Source organism: Hibiscus syriacus, unplaced genomic scaffold (assembly GCF_006381635.1).
Source record: "Hibiscus syriacus cultivar Baekdansim isolate YM2019G1 unplaced genomic scaffold, ASM638163v2 tig00111069_pilon, whole genome shotgun sequence".
Classification (NCBI taxonomy): Eukaryota; Viridiplantae; Streptophyta; class Magnoliopsida; order Malvales; family Malvaceae; genus Hibiscus; species Hibiscus syriacus.
In genome coordinates this window covers 818,595-833,827 of record NW_024062970.1, presented here as the reverse complement: position 1 = coordinate 833,827, position 15,233 = coordinate 818,595, and the positions used below count along the sequence as shown (strand labels likewise).

The window sequence follows — 15,233 nt, the reverse complement described above, 5'->3', positions numbered from 1 at the left end:
AATAAATAATATTTTAATCCTTAGTTTATATTTTTAATTTATTTTATTATAGTATCCGAATTTTAGATAATTTTATTTTAATCACTAAATAAATAAAATAAAGAAATAGCATGTTTAATCCCTAATACTTTGATTAAATTAAGTTTTTAATTTTACTATAATTTAGTCATTTAATTTATAAGTTTTCATTTATTTTATTGCTTTTAAAATATATTGTTTTAGTGATATTTTTATTGTTTTAATTTTATTTAATTATATTTTTAAATATTTTCATGTATTCATAAATATATATAATAAATCTGGAATAGATTTTTTAATGTTTATTTTTAATATCAAAGAAAAGGACAGTCTTAATACAACTGGATGTCCTATTCTGATATTTTTTAAACAATATTATTTAAATTAATATTTATCAATATCAAAGGAAAGAGCTGTCTTAAGGCACCTAGAAGTTTTTTTTGATATTTTAAATAAATAAATATTTTTATATATAATTTGAAATAATAGGATTATAAATTAAATATATTTTTGAATTTTTATAATTTTAATAATAGAGACAATTTATAATTAAAAAGTACCAATTTTGGGCGTTGTAGGGGTGCTAATCCTTCCCTAAACGTAACCGACCACGAATCCCATTTTATTATTAAGAACGAATTTTTGGTTATAAAACGCAGATCAGTTCATTTTTTTTAATTGATGTTTTTTTTAAAACTCTTTTAAAAGAAAAATTTTTAGGTATTCGACCTACCTGATCCAAAAGGTCGATGGCGACTCACAAATTATTTTCAAAATTATTTATTCACATCAATTTCCCCGCCAAATTTAATATTTCGTGCCCGGACGAAAACCGGTTACGACAATATGAATTCCGTATATACATCGTTCAGAACATTTATTTATTTATTTATCTATTATAAGATAGTACGTTTTCAATAACATTCTTAATGTCGATAATATATATACATCCTACAAATGTAACTATTAAAACTTAAATCTTAAAAAAAAAAATATTTCTTTACCGTTTAAGTGACTTATCATTTCATGAAAATAATACCCCAAAGTAGTTATACTTGTTTTTTCTTTTAAAATATCACGAATTACAATGATAGATTTACGATCAAAATCGTAAATTAAGCTTATATTAGGACATTTTCCTAAAATCATTGATACAAAATTAACAATTTAAGATCACATAAGGACCATATAAGGAAAGAATAAAAAACCTAACTAGAACTCGAACAATGATAGATATAAATAGATCTGATCGCATCGGCAACCGAATCGCAAAAAGAGATCAAGCTATTGAAAGATTACCGATAAAACCGCAAATCAGAGTTGAGTGATGTGAAAAAACTATCCACGAACGCAAATAAGGTATCCAAATTTAGTCTAAAATAGGGAAGGTCAACATGATAACAAATAAGTGTCATATTGATCAATCATGGTAATGTTGAATTAACCCTTAAAAATGAAAAATGAATAACAACCATCAAACGACCGAAAACTTGCCAAAAGACATAGAAAAATGTGTCATAAAGATACATAAAAACGTGTCACAAAACGTACTTACCGAAAATTAAAAACAAGAGAAAAATAAAGATATGATATAAAAAATAAAATGTCGACAGTCGAAAATCAATGTCAAGATTAATGTCACTGTCGATTAATAAAGATGAAAAAAATATGAATAACACACCACAAATGAGAGAAAAGAGGGTGATTTGAGTCACTCCATTTACTCTATACAAATGTTATAGTGTAAAATAGCGGCTAAACTCACGATATAATGCTTTCAAAATAAATAATTCACGAGATAATGCACTCCCCATATTATTTGCTGAAATAGGGTGAAATCCACAGTGTGGCCGTAGGTCGCCATGGCTTCCCGGCGAGCTGCACAGAGATAATAGACGTCTGCATGTGCCATGCACGTCCCCAACACTCAACACATGTCTCCATGCACTCCCCAACACCCCAACACAGGCCGCCATGCACTCCTAGCGACCTACAAGGTCGCCATGCACTCCCAGCGACCTACAAGGTCGCCATGCACTCCCAGCGACCTTGTAGGTCGCCAAGCAGTCCCGGCGACCAAGCTTGGTTGTTTTCATGCTGATCCTCGTCATATTGCTTGCATGCTTGGTTGTTTTCATCTATGTGGTCACCATGAAAGGCTCGGGCCACCTCGAACCGAGTCGGGCTTACTTGAAATATCGTCTTGAAGATTTTTCGGGTTGGCTTCAACGGAGAGTTCGGAGTTCTTACAAATGGGCTGAATTCAGTAATGGCCATAGGTCGCCGGGACTGCTTGGCGACCTACAAGGTCGCTGGGAGTGCATGGCGACCTTGTAGGTCGTTGGGAGGCATGGCGACCTGTGTTGGGTGTTGGGGACGTGCATGGCACATGCAGACGTCCATTATCTCTGTGCAGCTCGCCGGGAAGCCATGACGACGTAGTAAGTCGCCCGGAAGGCATGGCGACCTACGGTCACACTGTGGATTTCACTCTATTTCAGCAAATAATATGGGGAGTGCATTATCTCGTGAATTATTTATTTTGAAAGCATTATATCGTGAGTTTAGCCGTAAAATAACAATAGTTGATTAATAAAAAAATAGCTATAGCTATAATTGTTCGATGAACTCGTTGCCGAAAATGGTCACCTTTGGACTTACCACCACTACCACCAACATATTCTCTTGACCATTTGATTATTAATATTATTTGGTTCGCCTTTCATAAATGTTTGCATTATGAGAAAGTTGACGAATAGAGAGACCACATGCATAAAGGAAAAAATATCATATGCGGCGGTCTTAATATACGGTTAAAAAAAGATGTTATTGATTTTGTTATTATTTAAATAATAAAATGATAAAAGTTATTGGAAACATTATTATTTCTTCAGGATTTGTTATTATTGGACGATTTAGTTATTTTTTCTACCGATTTTGTTATTGTTAGGCACTTTACCGGAAATGTTAAAAAATATTGTTGTTTTAGGTAGAAAATAATAATATTTTATGTAATTTTTACCGATTTTTTATTTAAATAATAACAAAACCGATAACATATTTTTTTTAGTTGTATATTAAAGGTGTCGCACTGTAGAACTTCCTACACAAAGGAGTCATATCTTAAAAGGAGCTTTCATTTTCATAGTTTGCACGAGTTAAAAATTTTAAATTTTTATATATTTTAGATATTTTTTTCGAAAATCTATTTTCGTTATACTACAATTTTATAAGTTTATCTCCTCTTAAAATTTTATAAATGCATCCATCTTAACGTTAAATCTTTCATTTATCCTTGATTGTGTGTCATACTTGGTATAATCATTATTATCATTTATAATAACTATGTAGGATTTGGGATGATTGTTTTCTTGTTTTTGTTTTTAAGGTAAATTATATATTTAGTATCTAAACTATCAATTTTGATTCGTTTTTGTATCTAAATTTTTAATTTTTTTCAAAATCATACCTAACATTTAGTTTTTATTTAATTTTAGTACCCCGCCATTAAAAACTTAACGTGTTTAATACCTAAACTATCAGTTTTATTCTGTTTTAGTACCTAAACTTCAATTTTTTTAAACATAATGATAAATTTTGAACATAGTACTAAAATGAAATAAAAATTAAATTTTAGGTATGATTTTAAAACAATTGAAATTTTAAATTCTGAGACGGGCTAAAACTAATAGTTTAACGTGTAATTTATCCTTTCTTTCATTGGGGGTTTGATAGTGGTGTCAACCATTCCGTATACATTGACATGCTAGAGAAGAAACTATTGGTATTACATATTAAGTGGTATGGATGTACGTGTTGTTTTGGTTCCAAGAGAGTTAAGACGATGAGCATCTTCATATTTGCATAAGTGCATAAAAAGGATATACTATACTCGACTCGATTTATAATTTCGAATTGAATCTCCAAACTTTACATGTTATATGTACATCACATATGAAAAATATAAAGAAATATATATACGTACATTGTATATTATTATAGAAAGTTGCTTAAATTCGAATTAATTAACATTATAACATTATAAACATTTGCAATTAGAAACAAAGTCTTGAGACATGCAAAGACACTATTAGAGGATTTCTACAGTCTAGATGTCATTGCATAGCTGTGTAATTACACGAAAGCTGATACCAAAACAGGTCCATGGAAGAAAGCAATCCTTCCAATCTTGCCCCCCCCCCCCCCCCCGGCCTTATTCATGCAATGCTATGAACCTACACAAAACAGTTGTTCCAACGACAGCAGAAGCAATGACATCTCATGAAGGAATGACAATTTAACTACTTCACCTTCTTACACAGTCTAATGACAAAGCAGATGACAATTATCCTATGAACATGTACAAAGCTTAGTACCAATTTTTCTGTATGTCAAACCCCCCTTTTTTACACCCCCAAATGCAAATGTAGTTCATGTTTCCACTACCAGTTACCGAAGCTGCAGCCGATGTGTTCCTGAGTAATAACACGAAGTCGCTTTTGCATTTCAGCCTTGGAGGGATACGGCGGGAAACACAACCGGTAAAAGCAGGTATGAGAAGAAGGGAGACGCTCGTGGGGCTCCGAGGACTTGTAAACATAGATCTGAGAGGCTAAACCACGGAAACCTTCGACCGGAAGATGCTTCAATGAGGTCCAGAAGAAAAGAAGTACCTTTCTTTGCTCCGCTGACATTTCGCTAACAATCTGCAATATTGTTGAAAGACGAGAAACTGAATTATCAGGTGGAAATCCTAAAGGCATATAGGTTGACTATAGCCCAAATAATCTGATACAACTAATTAATTATGCATTCTCCAAGCAGACAAAAGCTAAATACTAAAACAACCAAACGATTATTTCATCACCGTCAGGAACACTTCTCATGGCACACGAATCATGCACCATCTACTTCTTGAGGTTCGGCTCATAAACATTGCGAACATTGCAGTTTTGCAATCACAATTCTAGATAAGTTCAGAGTTTTATAGACAAGATATAAGAATCTACTGGCAGTAAGCAAACCCAGATTGTGATTTGCCACAAATCAAGCCGGTCAAAAGGCAGTGCAGAAGTGATGGGTGGGGATGCAATTTCCAACTAGTAGTAGTACCATTACTGACAATGTGTGTTTAATTTAAAATATATTCACCCTAGTTCCACAGAATCCCTGTTTTTAAAACAAGACTACAAATATGTGATAAGGAGCATATATATAGACCTTAGCATGATTTAAATACAATCATGCGTGCTCTTCTCTTTCCTTTTTTATTGAAAAAAAAGAATATCAAGACCTTAGAATGATTTAAATAACATCCGGTCCCCCATACCTCCCAGAACCAGGTTTTGAGGATCATTTTCTGTGTAGCCGTTGTACTCGGTATGTGCCTTCCAGTCTTCAACACAGATAGGACTTTCGCTTCCATAGAGCATCCAATCAAGGTCCTCGAGCTCTAAACTTTGGAAAAAGAACTTCTGGAGGCTTGAGTTAGAAAGAATATGGCCAAAACCTTGGGCAAAATGGTCTACCTGTTTAGAAATAGATGTTACAAAGCAATCCGAATAAGAAGATTAACATATTCCTGCCTATTCTTGCTATTTACAACAAGGTTTTTCCCACCATCACAAAGCTCAACAACTCTCCTGGATCCCAACTCCTCAACTTCTCTGACAAATGTAAGTCCTAAAACATCCGAATCGATAAAATCAGCATCCATCTCTAGAATCTGCTTGCAGCTGCTATACAAGCATGGATCTGCCTCTCGTATATCTTCCACTGATAAATGCATTCCAGCCAGTTGTCGCAAAAATACACGATCAAAGACAACACCTACTTGCACTTTATGCATCAATGCTAATGCAATCACACGGCCAGCAAATTTGAAATACTCGAGGTACAAAGGATCCACCCTCGATGCTGCATAAAGAAGAAAACACATAAGCAACATATACCCCAGTATGAGTACAAAAATAAGGAAATCCACATAACTCGTAAGGTATAACACAATTTCTGCTCCTTATAATGTTCTTTCTAATTTCTCCTTGCATGTCTGCAAGGGTGGTGGAACATATCACAAGGCTTTTATAATAATAATGATGATGATTATTCACGACCATTTGAAACGGAATCTTGTTATATAAATATTCTCAAACAAGAAAGAAGCAACAAGCAGAACTAGGTTTCAAGCTGAGATGGAGTAACATGTAAGGTGCTTTGAATCACATTGAAACCTGCACACCAAGTACAACCAGTACTAGATACAAAGGCAGCCCTTGAGAGATTCCATTTCTACTGCCTGCATTCATGTTTGTAAGAGTTAATTGCACAAAATATCCTCAAACGATGACCCTCATTCTAAATTGATCCCCAAGCTTTAAAAGTTCCAATTTCATCCCAAGCTCCCAAAGTAAATCAATCAGTTCCCTCCATTAATAAACCCGTTAATACAACTGTTATGGCACGTCATTGTTGATATCTATTATTTAAATACTCAAAAAAAAAAGGAAATTTAAGGGAAAACTAAAAGTGGCAGACACTTTTATACTTGTTGAGATGAGAAGTTAAAATAAACAAAGCAAAACCTGCAAAGTTTAAAAGTGGCAGCAACATTTCTGTGAAGTTATAAAAAGACAAATTGATGGCATAAAAAAGGATCAGATAACCTTTCTGCAAAGGCTCAAAAAACGCAAAACAGCTTGAAATCATTGATTTGATATATACTTGAAAAGAAAAGGAAAAGAAAAAAATATTGCCACTCAACAGTTTGCTAAATAAATGAATTCCATAGAACGGAGTCTTTGTGTTTGGGCTTTTGAATTAATAAACAATAACTGATTTGATGATATAATGATTTAGTTTAACGAAAATATGTCCAGGCCAGATCAAACTAATTTAGTGTAAAAAATTAAAATTTAGACCTTACATTTGTAATCTTAGATTACCAATATCACAATATTTTCTTATGAAGTAGTTAAGTAATGCTAAACAAGAAATTAAACAATTCAAGCCCAAGGATGAGAAGCTATGTTTTCCCGTTGATAATAAAAGGGCATTGCAAATGAGGCGACTTAAGTTGAAATTTAGAGGCAATAAGCATATTGAGACACAAGTCTCATGGAACACGTATAACTTATAATTTATAAGAAGTTATGGATGGTTAAGATTATAAGATAGCATAGGGTTTCAATCTAAGGGTAGGACTATTATTTATCCTTTAGGTTTAAATCTAGGGCTAGGACTATAACTTTATTAGTAACCCTAGTACAAATAAGCTGTAAAATATTTTCCTGAACTAATAGAAATAAACTAGAAGTTACTATAAACCTACGTTTTCTAAAGTTCCATCTTCTTTCTTACTCATTTGCTCAGCGCTAATTCTATTGATTAACCATTGTTTTCCCCCCTTAAACCACATCTACTTCACTTAGGCTAGTCCTATTTTTGTGCCTTGCACCTAAGGCGATAGAAGAGTTCTAGAGCCTAAAGTGCACCTTGCAACCTTGACAATACTGTTTACATCAAACGGTTAAAAAACACAAATTTTAAACAAATGACAAATCTAACAACTGCATTTTTATTATTAATTCTTACTTGTAATTATTTCATCTTTCACAGTAAGCTTTGGAGAAAAAAACCATCTCTCTTGCTCAACAAGGACAAAGAAATAAATTAACTTGAGGCAGGAAGGCAAGTAAAAGAAATTTAGAGGAATCCTACCAGGATTAGGAAAAAATCTTCTACGATCACTTGAGCAAGGCACAAAAAGGGCATTCGCTGGATTAAATATAGCCTGGCATACCAAGAAAAACCACTCCCTCAGTACACCAGGGCCAGTAGCTTCTTCATTTTTAAATTCCATGAATAGACCAGCATGCAGTGATTCAGGGTCAGCACGAGCAATGTACTCAAATGATTCTGACAATAATTGAGACCTGTCAATGAGCATCTCATGCAATTCCTCGTAATCTTCTTTTACTTCAGGAAACATCATCATGGCCAAATGCCTCCTGGATTCAAAATCAGTAACATCCTTGTGCTCAAGTAGCCACAGGTTATCATCATTTCTCTTTGCAAACCTAATAATTAAGGCACACAACGAAGATTTACTATTCCCCAAACCATCCAAAACTGCTCTTCAGCACCCGGATAAAGTTTTGAGATGCCATTCAGTTCCTTTAAAATGGCAAGATACTGAGACCACCACTCTGAATGAAGAAATTCACCTTCACTGCTTCCACTTGCAGCAAGGCTTTCCACCACTCTGATAAGACATCTTTCCATTTTAGCCAACAAATCACTAAATACAGCATGAAGAAATTCCATTGCCTCCCCATAGGGAGGATTGCTGAGATCCTCCTTTTGCCACTCAACTGACACGGGAATCCGGTACCCCACTCGCTCAAAAATAGTTGACCGCAAAGGGTTCAAAAACGCTGTGAAATCCCTCACGTCACTCGACAATGGTCCCCCACTAGAGTGCACACTAGATTCCAAGTCCCTAGATAGCTTATAAGCCAACTCACTAACAAAGGGGATGATGTCCTGCAAGGCAATCAACCCTTTAATCTCTGGCAGCATTAAACCCCTGGAAGTACCAACGCTTTCCAACAACACCCCAAGTGCACCCCGGCACGACTCATACAAATTATCCTCATTAACGAACTTCCTTAGTAACTTGCAGAACTCTAACAATATGGGTGCACAATAAGAATGCAAATGCTTTGATAATGCACTCCTACATGAAGTTAAGAAATGTCTTATTGAAGCATCAGCACACTGCTTATTACTATTTATCGGAGACATATAAAGCATTACCAATGCAGCAGGAGCCGAAGAAGCCATAAATATCTGCAAGTGAGCGGAAGCCGAGTCGTTATTGTCCTTTGGAGTGATAGTAAAAAAGTTGATCAAGCAGTCTTCGATACGTTTCGCCGAGGAAGGGACTACTTCTCCTCGGCAAAGGCGGCAAATCAGGGAGATCATATCGTCCATGACCTGCCAGGTTTGCGGGTGATCAGTCGACCGCATACGACCGACCAGTTGTAGTCCGGCGTCATTTTGGATCGCGCAATCAGCTAGGGATTGTTCCCACTGGAGCTGTTTCCCGCCATAAATTAACCTCTGCTCGATTACCGGAATTCCCGTCATAACCTGAATCATCTGGTGAAGGGATTCCACCGTGTCCTCCGAATTGGCCTGGACGACGATGGTTTTACCCTCTGAGATCATCCGGACGAAGAATTGCAGTCGGGAGGAGGAACAAGCGGTGGACGAAGAAGAGGCAACATCGGAGGAGGAAGAAGGTCGGGAATCGACGACGGAGGCGGAGGAAGAAGCCGGCGCTTTAGACGAGTGATGAACGGCCGTGATTGGGTGCGCGCCTTGATGGGTAAGATCGTCCTTCCGCATCCTGACGGGGACTAAAGTACCCTCTCCATCGTCTTCCTGGTCGTCATCGAAAGCAAAGGCGTAATCGTCGAATTTACGTTTAGAAGAAAGGCGGTGGGTTTCGTAGCCGTTGGGGAGTTCATCAACGGCGGCGAATTGCAAAAGAGACATTGGACGGTGGAAGCCCCCAGCCTGCTAAGGTGGGGGAGAACACATAAAGTAAAAAAATAAAATTAAAAATCAAAACTGTTCTAACCAAAAGAGATGGAAAAATGTAAAATTGAAAAACCCTTAATATCTTTGTGAAGAAAGTGAAAGGAGGAGATTAAAAAGGAAAGGAATTGAAAGCCGATGGTCGTCTCCTTCGTCTCGCCTATAATTGCACACATACAGCCGTCATCGCTTAAGCTGCAGAGCTGTAACTTTACGCTATCGTTATTATTTTTAATCTAAATTCATTTTTTTATCTGAAATTACCAAAATGGTATTGCTGGGAGTTATCCGATGCCGGCGGTCGCACCACGTTCATGGTATGGTGATGGACCTGGTGGTAACTCGTGTGTGTGTATGGTCCAATTTTGAATAAACAAAATTAACTAACATGGCGTTTGGTTGGATGGAATCCCTTGAAATTGGTAGGAATTGGAATCCCTTGGAATTGGTGGAAATTGGAATCCAATTCTATCGTTTTTCCATGTTTGGTTCAAGTTTTTCAAGTGAATTGGAATCCCTGATAGAATTCAATTCCATCAAATGAGAGAAAGTGAAATTCAATTCTCTTGTTGGAGGGAATTGAAATTTAACCATACTACCTTCATCCTTTGGTAACTTATTCATATATCGAATAAAAATATTTTTTTATTATTTCGGGTCAGGTCAGGTTTCTAATTCATATATTTGGGTCGGGTCGGGTTCGGGTTTAGGGTGAAAAAAATCGGACCGACCCGAAAATATATATAATTCAGGTCGGATTAAGTCACTGTTTTTATTAAATAAAAATAATTTTTTATTATTTCGGGTCGGGTCGGATTGAATTTCTAATTCATATATTCGGGTCGGGTTGGATGAAACTTTATTTTGTTCGGGTATGGTCGGGTCGGGTTTTTTAAGTGTGATATTCGGGTCGGGTCGGGTTCGGGTTTAGGGTGAAAAAAATCGGATCGACCCGAAAATATATATAATTCGGGTCGGGTCGGAATAAGTCACTATTTTTCTTAAATAAAAATATTTTTTTATTATTTCGGGTCGAGTCAGGTCGGATTTCTAATTCATATATTCGGGTCGGGTCGGATGAAACTTTATTTTGTTCGGGTCGGGTTCAGGTTTAGGGTGAAAAAAACCGGACCGACCCGAAAATATATATAAATCGGGTCGGGTCGGATTAAGTCACTGTTTTTATTAAATAAAAATAATTTTTTATTATTTCGAGTCGGGTCGGGTTGAATTTCTAATTTATATATTCGGGTCGGGTCGGATGAAACTTTATTTTGTTCGGGTCGGGTCGGGTTTTTTAAGTGTGATATTCGGGTCGTGTCGGGTCGGGCTTTTTTAAGTGTAATATTCGGGTCGGGTCGGGTTTAGGGTGAAAAAAATCAGATCGACCCGAAAATATATATAATTCGGGTCGGGTCGGATTAAGTCACTGTTTTTCTTAAATAAAAATATTTTTTTTATTATTTCGGGTCGGGTCGGGTCGGATTTCTAATTCATATATTCGGGTCGGGTCGGATGAAACTTTATTTTGTTCGGGTAGGGTCGGGTTTTTTAAGTGTGATATTCGGGTCGAGTCGGGTCGGGTTTTTTAAGTGTGATATTCGTGTCGGGTCAGGTCGGGTCGGGTTTAGGGTGAAAAAATCGGACCGACCCGAAAATATATATAATTCGGGTCGGGTCGGATTAAGTCACTGTTTTATTAAATAAAATTTTTTTATTATTTCAAGTCGGATCGAATTTCTAATTCATATATTCGGGTCGGGTCGGATGAAACTTTATTTTGTTCAGGTCGGGTCGGGTTTTTTAAGTGTGATATTCGGGTCGGGTTTTTTTAAGTGTGATATTCGGGTCAGGTCGGGTTCCGGTTTAGGGTGAAAAAAACGGGACCGACCCGAAAAAAATATATAATTTTACCTTATATATTTAGGAATAATTACAATAATAACACTCTATATATAATTTTTTTAATTAAATCAATGTTTTTATTGAATAAATTTTTTTATTATTATTTTGAGTCGTGTCGGGTGGAGTTTCTAATTCATATATTAAATAAAAATAGTTTTTGGTATATTTTTTGTAACTAATTAACATACTTCGATTGGAATGTATCGAAATATTGCTTTATCTTTTGGTAACTTATTAACATATTTTAATTGCGATAATTTTAACTTATAATGTTTATTAGCATGATTTTTATAATTTATTGAAATGAATAATCAATCAATAAAATAAATTTTTAATATTTTTTAATTTTTTATAATATATTACTACATGTAAGTTGTAAAATAAACGAAAATAAAGCAAAAAAAAGGGCAATTCTGTCATTTTATATTACTGAAATCAAATTCATCTAACATGTCTGTGAACCAAACAGAATATAGAATTGGATTCTAATTCCATTTCCTGCCAACCAAACAAAATATGGAATTGGATTCCAATTCCTATAGATTACAATTCCTTCACAGATTCCAATTCCCTCATAAACATTCCAGCGAACCAAACGCCACTTAAATATATATTAATTTTATTTTTTTCTTAATCAGTGTATAATGATTTACATATACAATTTCATATATGAAATATTTATTAATTATTAATATTTTTTAAAAGTTGATAAACTTATTATTTATTATATTTTTAAATAAAATTAAGAAAAATAACATGTGTATTGAATTTACTATTATTTTTGAAAAATAATTTTTAAAAGTGTTGTAAAAAAGAATTTGCAAAAACGATTTTTAGAAGTACGGTTTAAAATTTAATTGTCTGAATTATTGTTAAAAAGTGAATTTAAAAAACCAAAATATATATTACAAACGTTATGTTATAAATTTAAAATATAAAATTTAAATTATATTTACACTTATTAATACTATGATATATAAAATATATGGACTTAAACTAAAATAAAAATATATTTTATAATAACTCACTATTCATAATTTATTTACTTTTAAGTAGTTAAAATAAATTATTAAGTAATAAATTATTTTTTAAGGATGTTAATAATAAATTATTAAAATAAAATGTAAATACATAATTGAGTTGAGTCAATGCATTAGTATGTGTAAAATTATAATTTGTTTTTAAACGTAAAATTAAAAATGAAAAAGCTAAAAAATCTAACTTTTGCGATTAGTTTGAAATCATTGTTTCCACCGCATTTTTTCTCTTCATTTTTTATCTGTTTGACATTAATTTTACGGTTAAAACATATTTTTTTAACTGAAAGTACTTATAGAAGCTTTACCAAATGGGCCCTTAATTGATTTGAAGGACTACGAAAGTGAATAAAATTTAGGATGGATTATAAGGTAATTTATAATATGTAGAGGTTATTAACATTTTCATTATTAATCTAGGATGAATTATAAGATAAAATTTGTTCTAAAGATTTTTAATAGTTTAACAATGAAAACTCAACACTCTTGCGGGTGCTAGAATTTGAGACTTACAAAAATATTAATCATTCTTTTAACAACTTAAATAACTTGATTCATACCATTATTACCCTTTTTTAATATTTAAGAGGGCGAAATCTTTTAAATAATGCATTAAAAAAGTTAGGTAATGTGAAGTGCATAAAAAATATATATAATTTTTTACAAAAAGTTTAGATTAGGGATGACACCCTCAGTCCAAAGTCAATGTATACTTAAGATTTATTTGAGATTTATATAGGAATTTACTAATTGTCTATCAAAAATGACGGTGATAGGATTCAAACTTAACCTAACAAGTTCAAATTCCTGAATTCTAATCTCTTTTGTCAACCCTCGTCGACAGACAGTGTGTTATAATATTTGATAGAAAACGTTTGAATCACACAATAATCGAAAACGCCGTTTGAATCACACAATAATCGAAAACGCTTAGATCACCTAATAATTTTTAAAAATTGTGTAAATTATAGTGTTTCCCCCCCCCCCGAAACTTTACATGCACAATAACCGGTAATGCTCCAGAAATCACCGAATAACCTAAACGTCTTTAAGGGGGTGTTTGGATGGGGAATGTGAGATTCTCATGGGATTGGAATCCACATTTCCCCGTTTGGTTAGCCCGGTAATCCCATTCTCGGTAATGTAAGATTACTAATAGTAGATTTTTTTGGGGTATATTACCGGGAATGTCATTACCTCCATTTCCTTAGGTATTGTTTTATTACCGGCATTTTGGACTAAAATGCCCTTAAATATTTTTCTTTAAAAAACATTATTATTCTGTCATTAAATAATAAAAATTCTACGAAGATTAAATTACAAATTTATCCTTAAACTATTTTAGATTTACAAAAAAATATATATATATAATTAAAATTTTATATGAAGTTCATGGATTAAAATAAAATTTTACCATTTCATTAAACATTTTTATATTTCCAATTTTGTAAAAAAATTATATAAAATTTATGAATTTAAATTTTTTTAAAGAAAATATATAAATATTTTTCAACTTGTTAAAAAAAACAAATACATAATAAGGACAATTTGGTCAAATATACATTCCAATAATCTTTTATTCTTTTAACCAAACACGGTAATCTTACATTCCTGCTAAGTCAACCAAACACAAAATACAACATTCACAGTAATCCTATTCCCTGATAATCTTACATTCCCACTGATAATCTTACATTACGTGAACCAAACGCACCCTAAGAACTTACCGCATGTTCCAAACGACTTCCAAAATAATCCATGCAATTTCCACCTAACAAACACTTTAATTAAAAAATAATTTTTCATACACTTTGTATAGTTATGTAATATTGTATACAAATACACGTGTGTGTATATATATATATTTGTCAAGGTCTATAGTTTCTCAAACACCAATACTTCTGTTGTAAACAACAGTAATTCACCGAAAATAACCAGCAACACAACTATGTTTTAATAACATGCAGTTGATGGTATAATTAGGCAATTCATATAAAATGTTTACATCCATCAGATTTGTAACATATCTCAAAATAAAATGAAACAATGAAAGAGAACGACGAGCGACAGAAGCTTAAACGTCTCTCATCAATCAAAAATCCAATCGGTCATGGGAAACATCATTTGGCAACGAGGAGAAAATTCAAAGGAGGAAGCTGGGGTCCCCCGACTGAAATGACGCGCAAGGCCCAAATCGGTGTACAAAATCGGAGGGAGAGCAATCGCGATGGTTCAAGGAAATGACGATTTGATGTAGTGAGATTAAGAACCCTAAGCGGCGCGTCCCAAATCTGGTCCTCGTCACTTCCGAGTCCCTCCGCCGCCATTGCATGAGTCGTCATCCTGTCATTTCTAGGGATGAAACTGAATCGACTAACGATGAAATCTTTCCAGACGTCCGAGGTACAGTCGAATTTCTGAAAAGTATATTCTTCTTCATATTTAAGCTTTGCTTTCTAGATGAACAAATTGGAACACCAGATCACGAGCAAACAGGAGACCTTAATTTTTAGAATGGTGTTAGTATAAACTAATCCTAAGTAAGAATATGTCATGTGATGAGCGCCTATATCATTAGAAGGGTTTTCTTTTTTCTTTAAACAATTTCTACTTAAAAAGAGAGAGAGAATGAGAATTTAATGAACCCATTCTATCGAAGAAGAAAGATGGCAA

General features: G+C 33.9%; 1 pseudogene; it reads right to left on the bottom strand.

Annotated features, from left to right (window-relative positions):
* Positions 1-4,108: 4,108 nt before the first annotated feature.
* On the bottom strand, positions 4,109-9,785 carry LOC120151858 (annotated as a pseudogene).
* Positions 9,786-15,233: the final 5,448 nt, after the last annotated feature.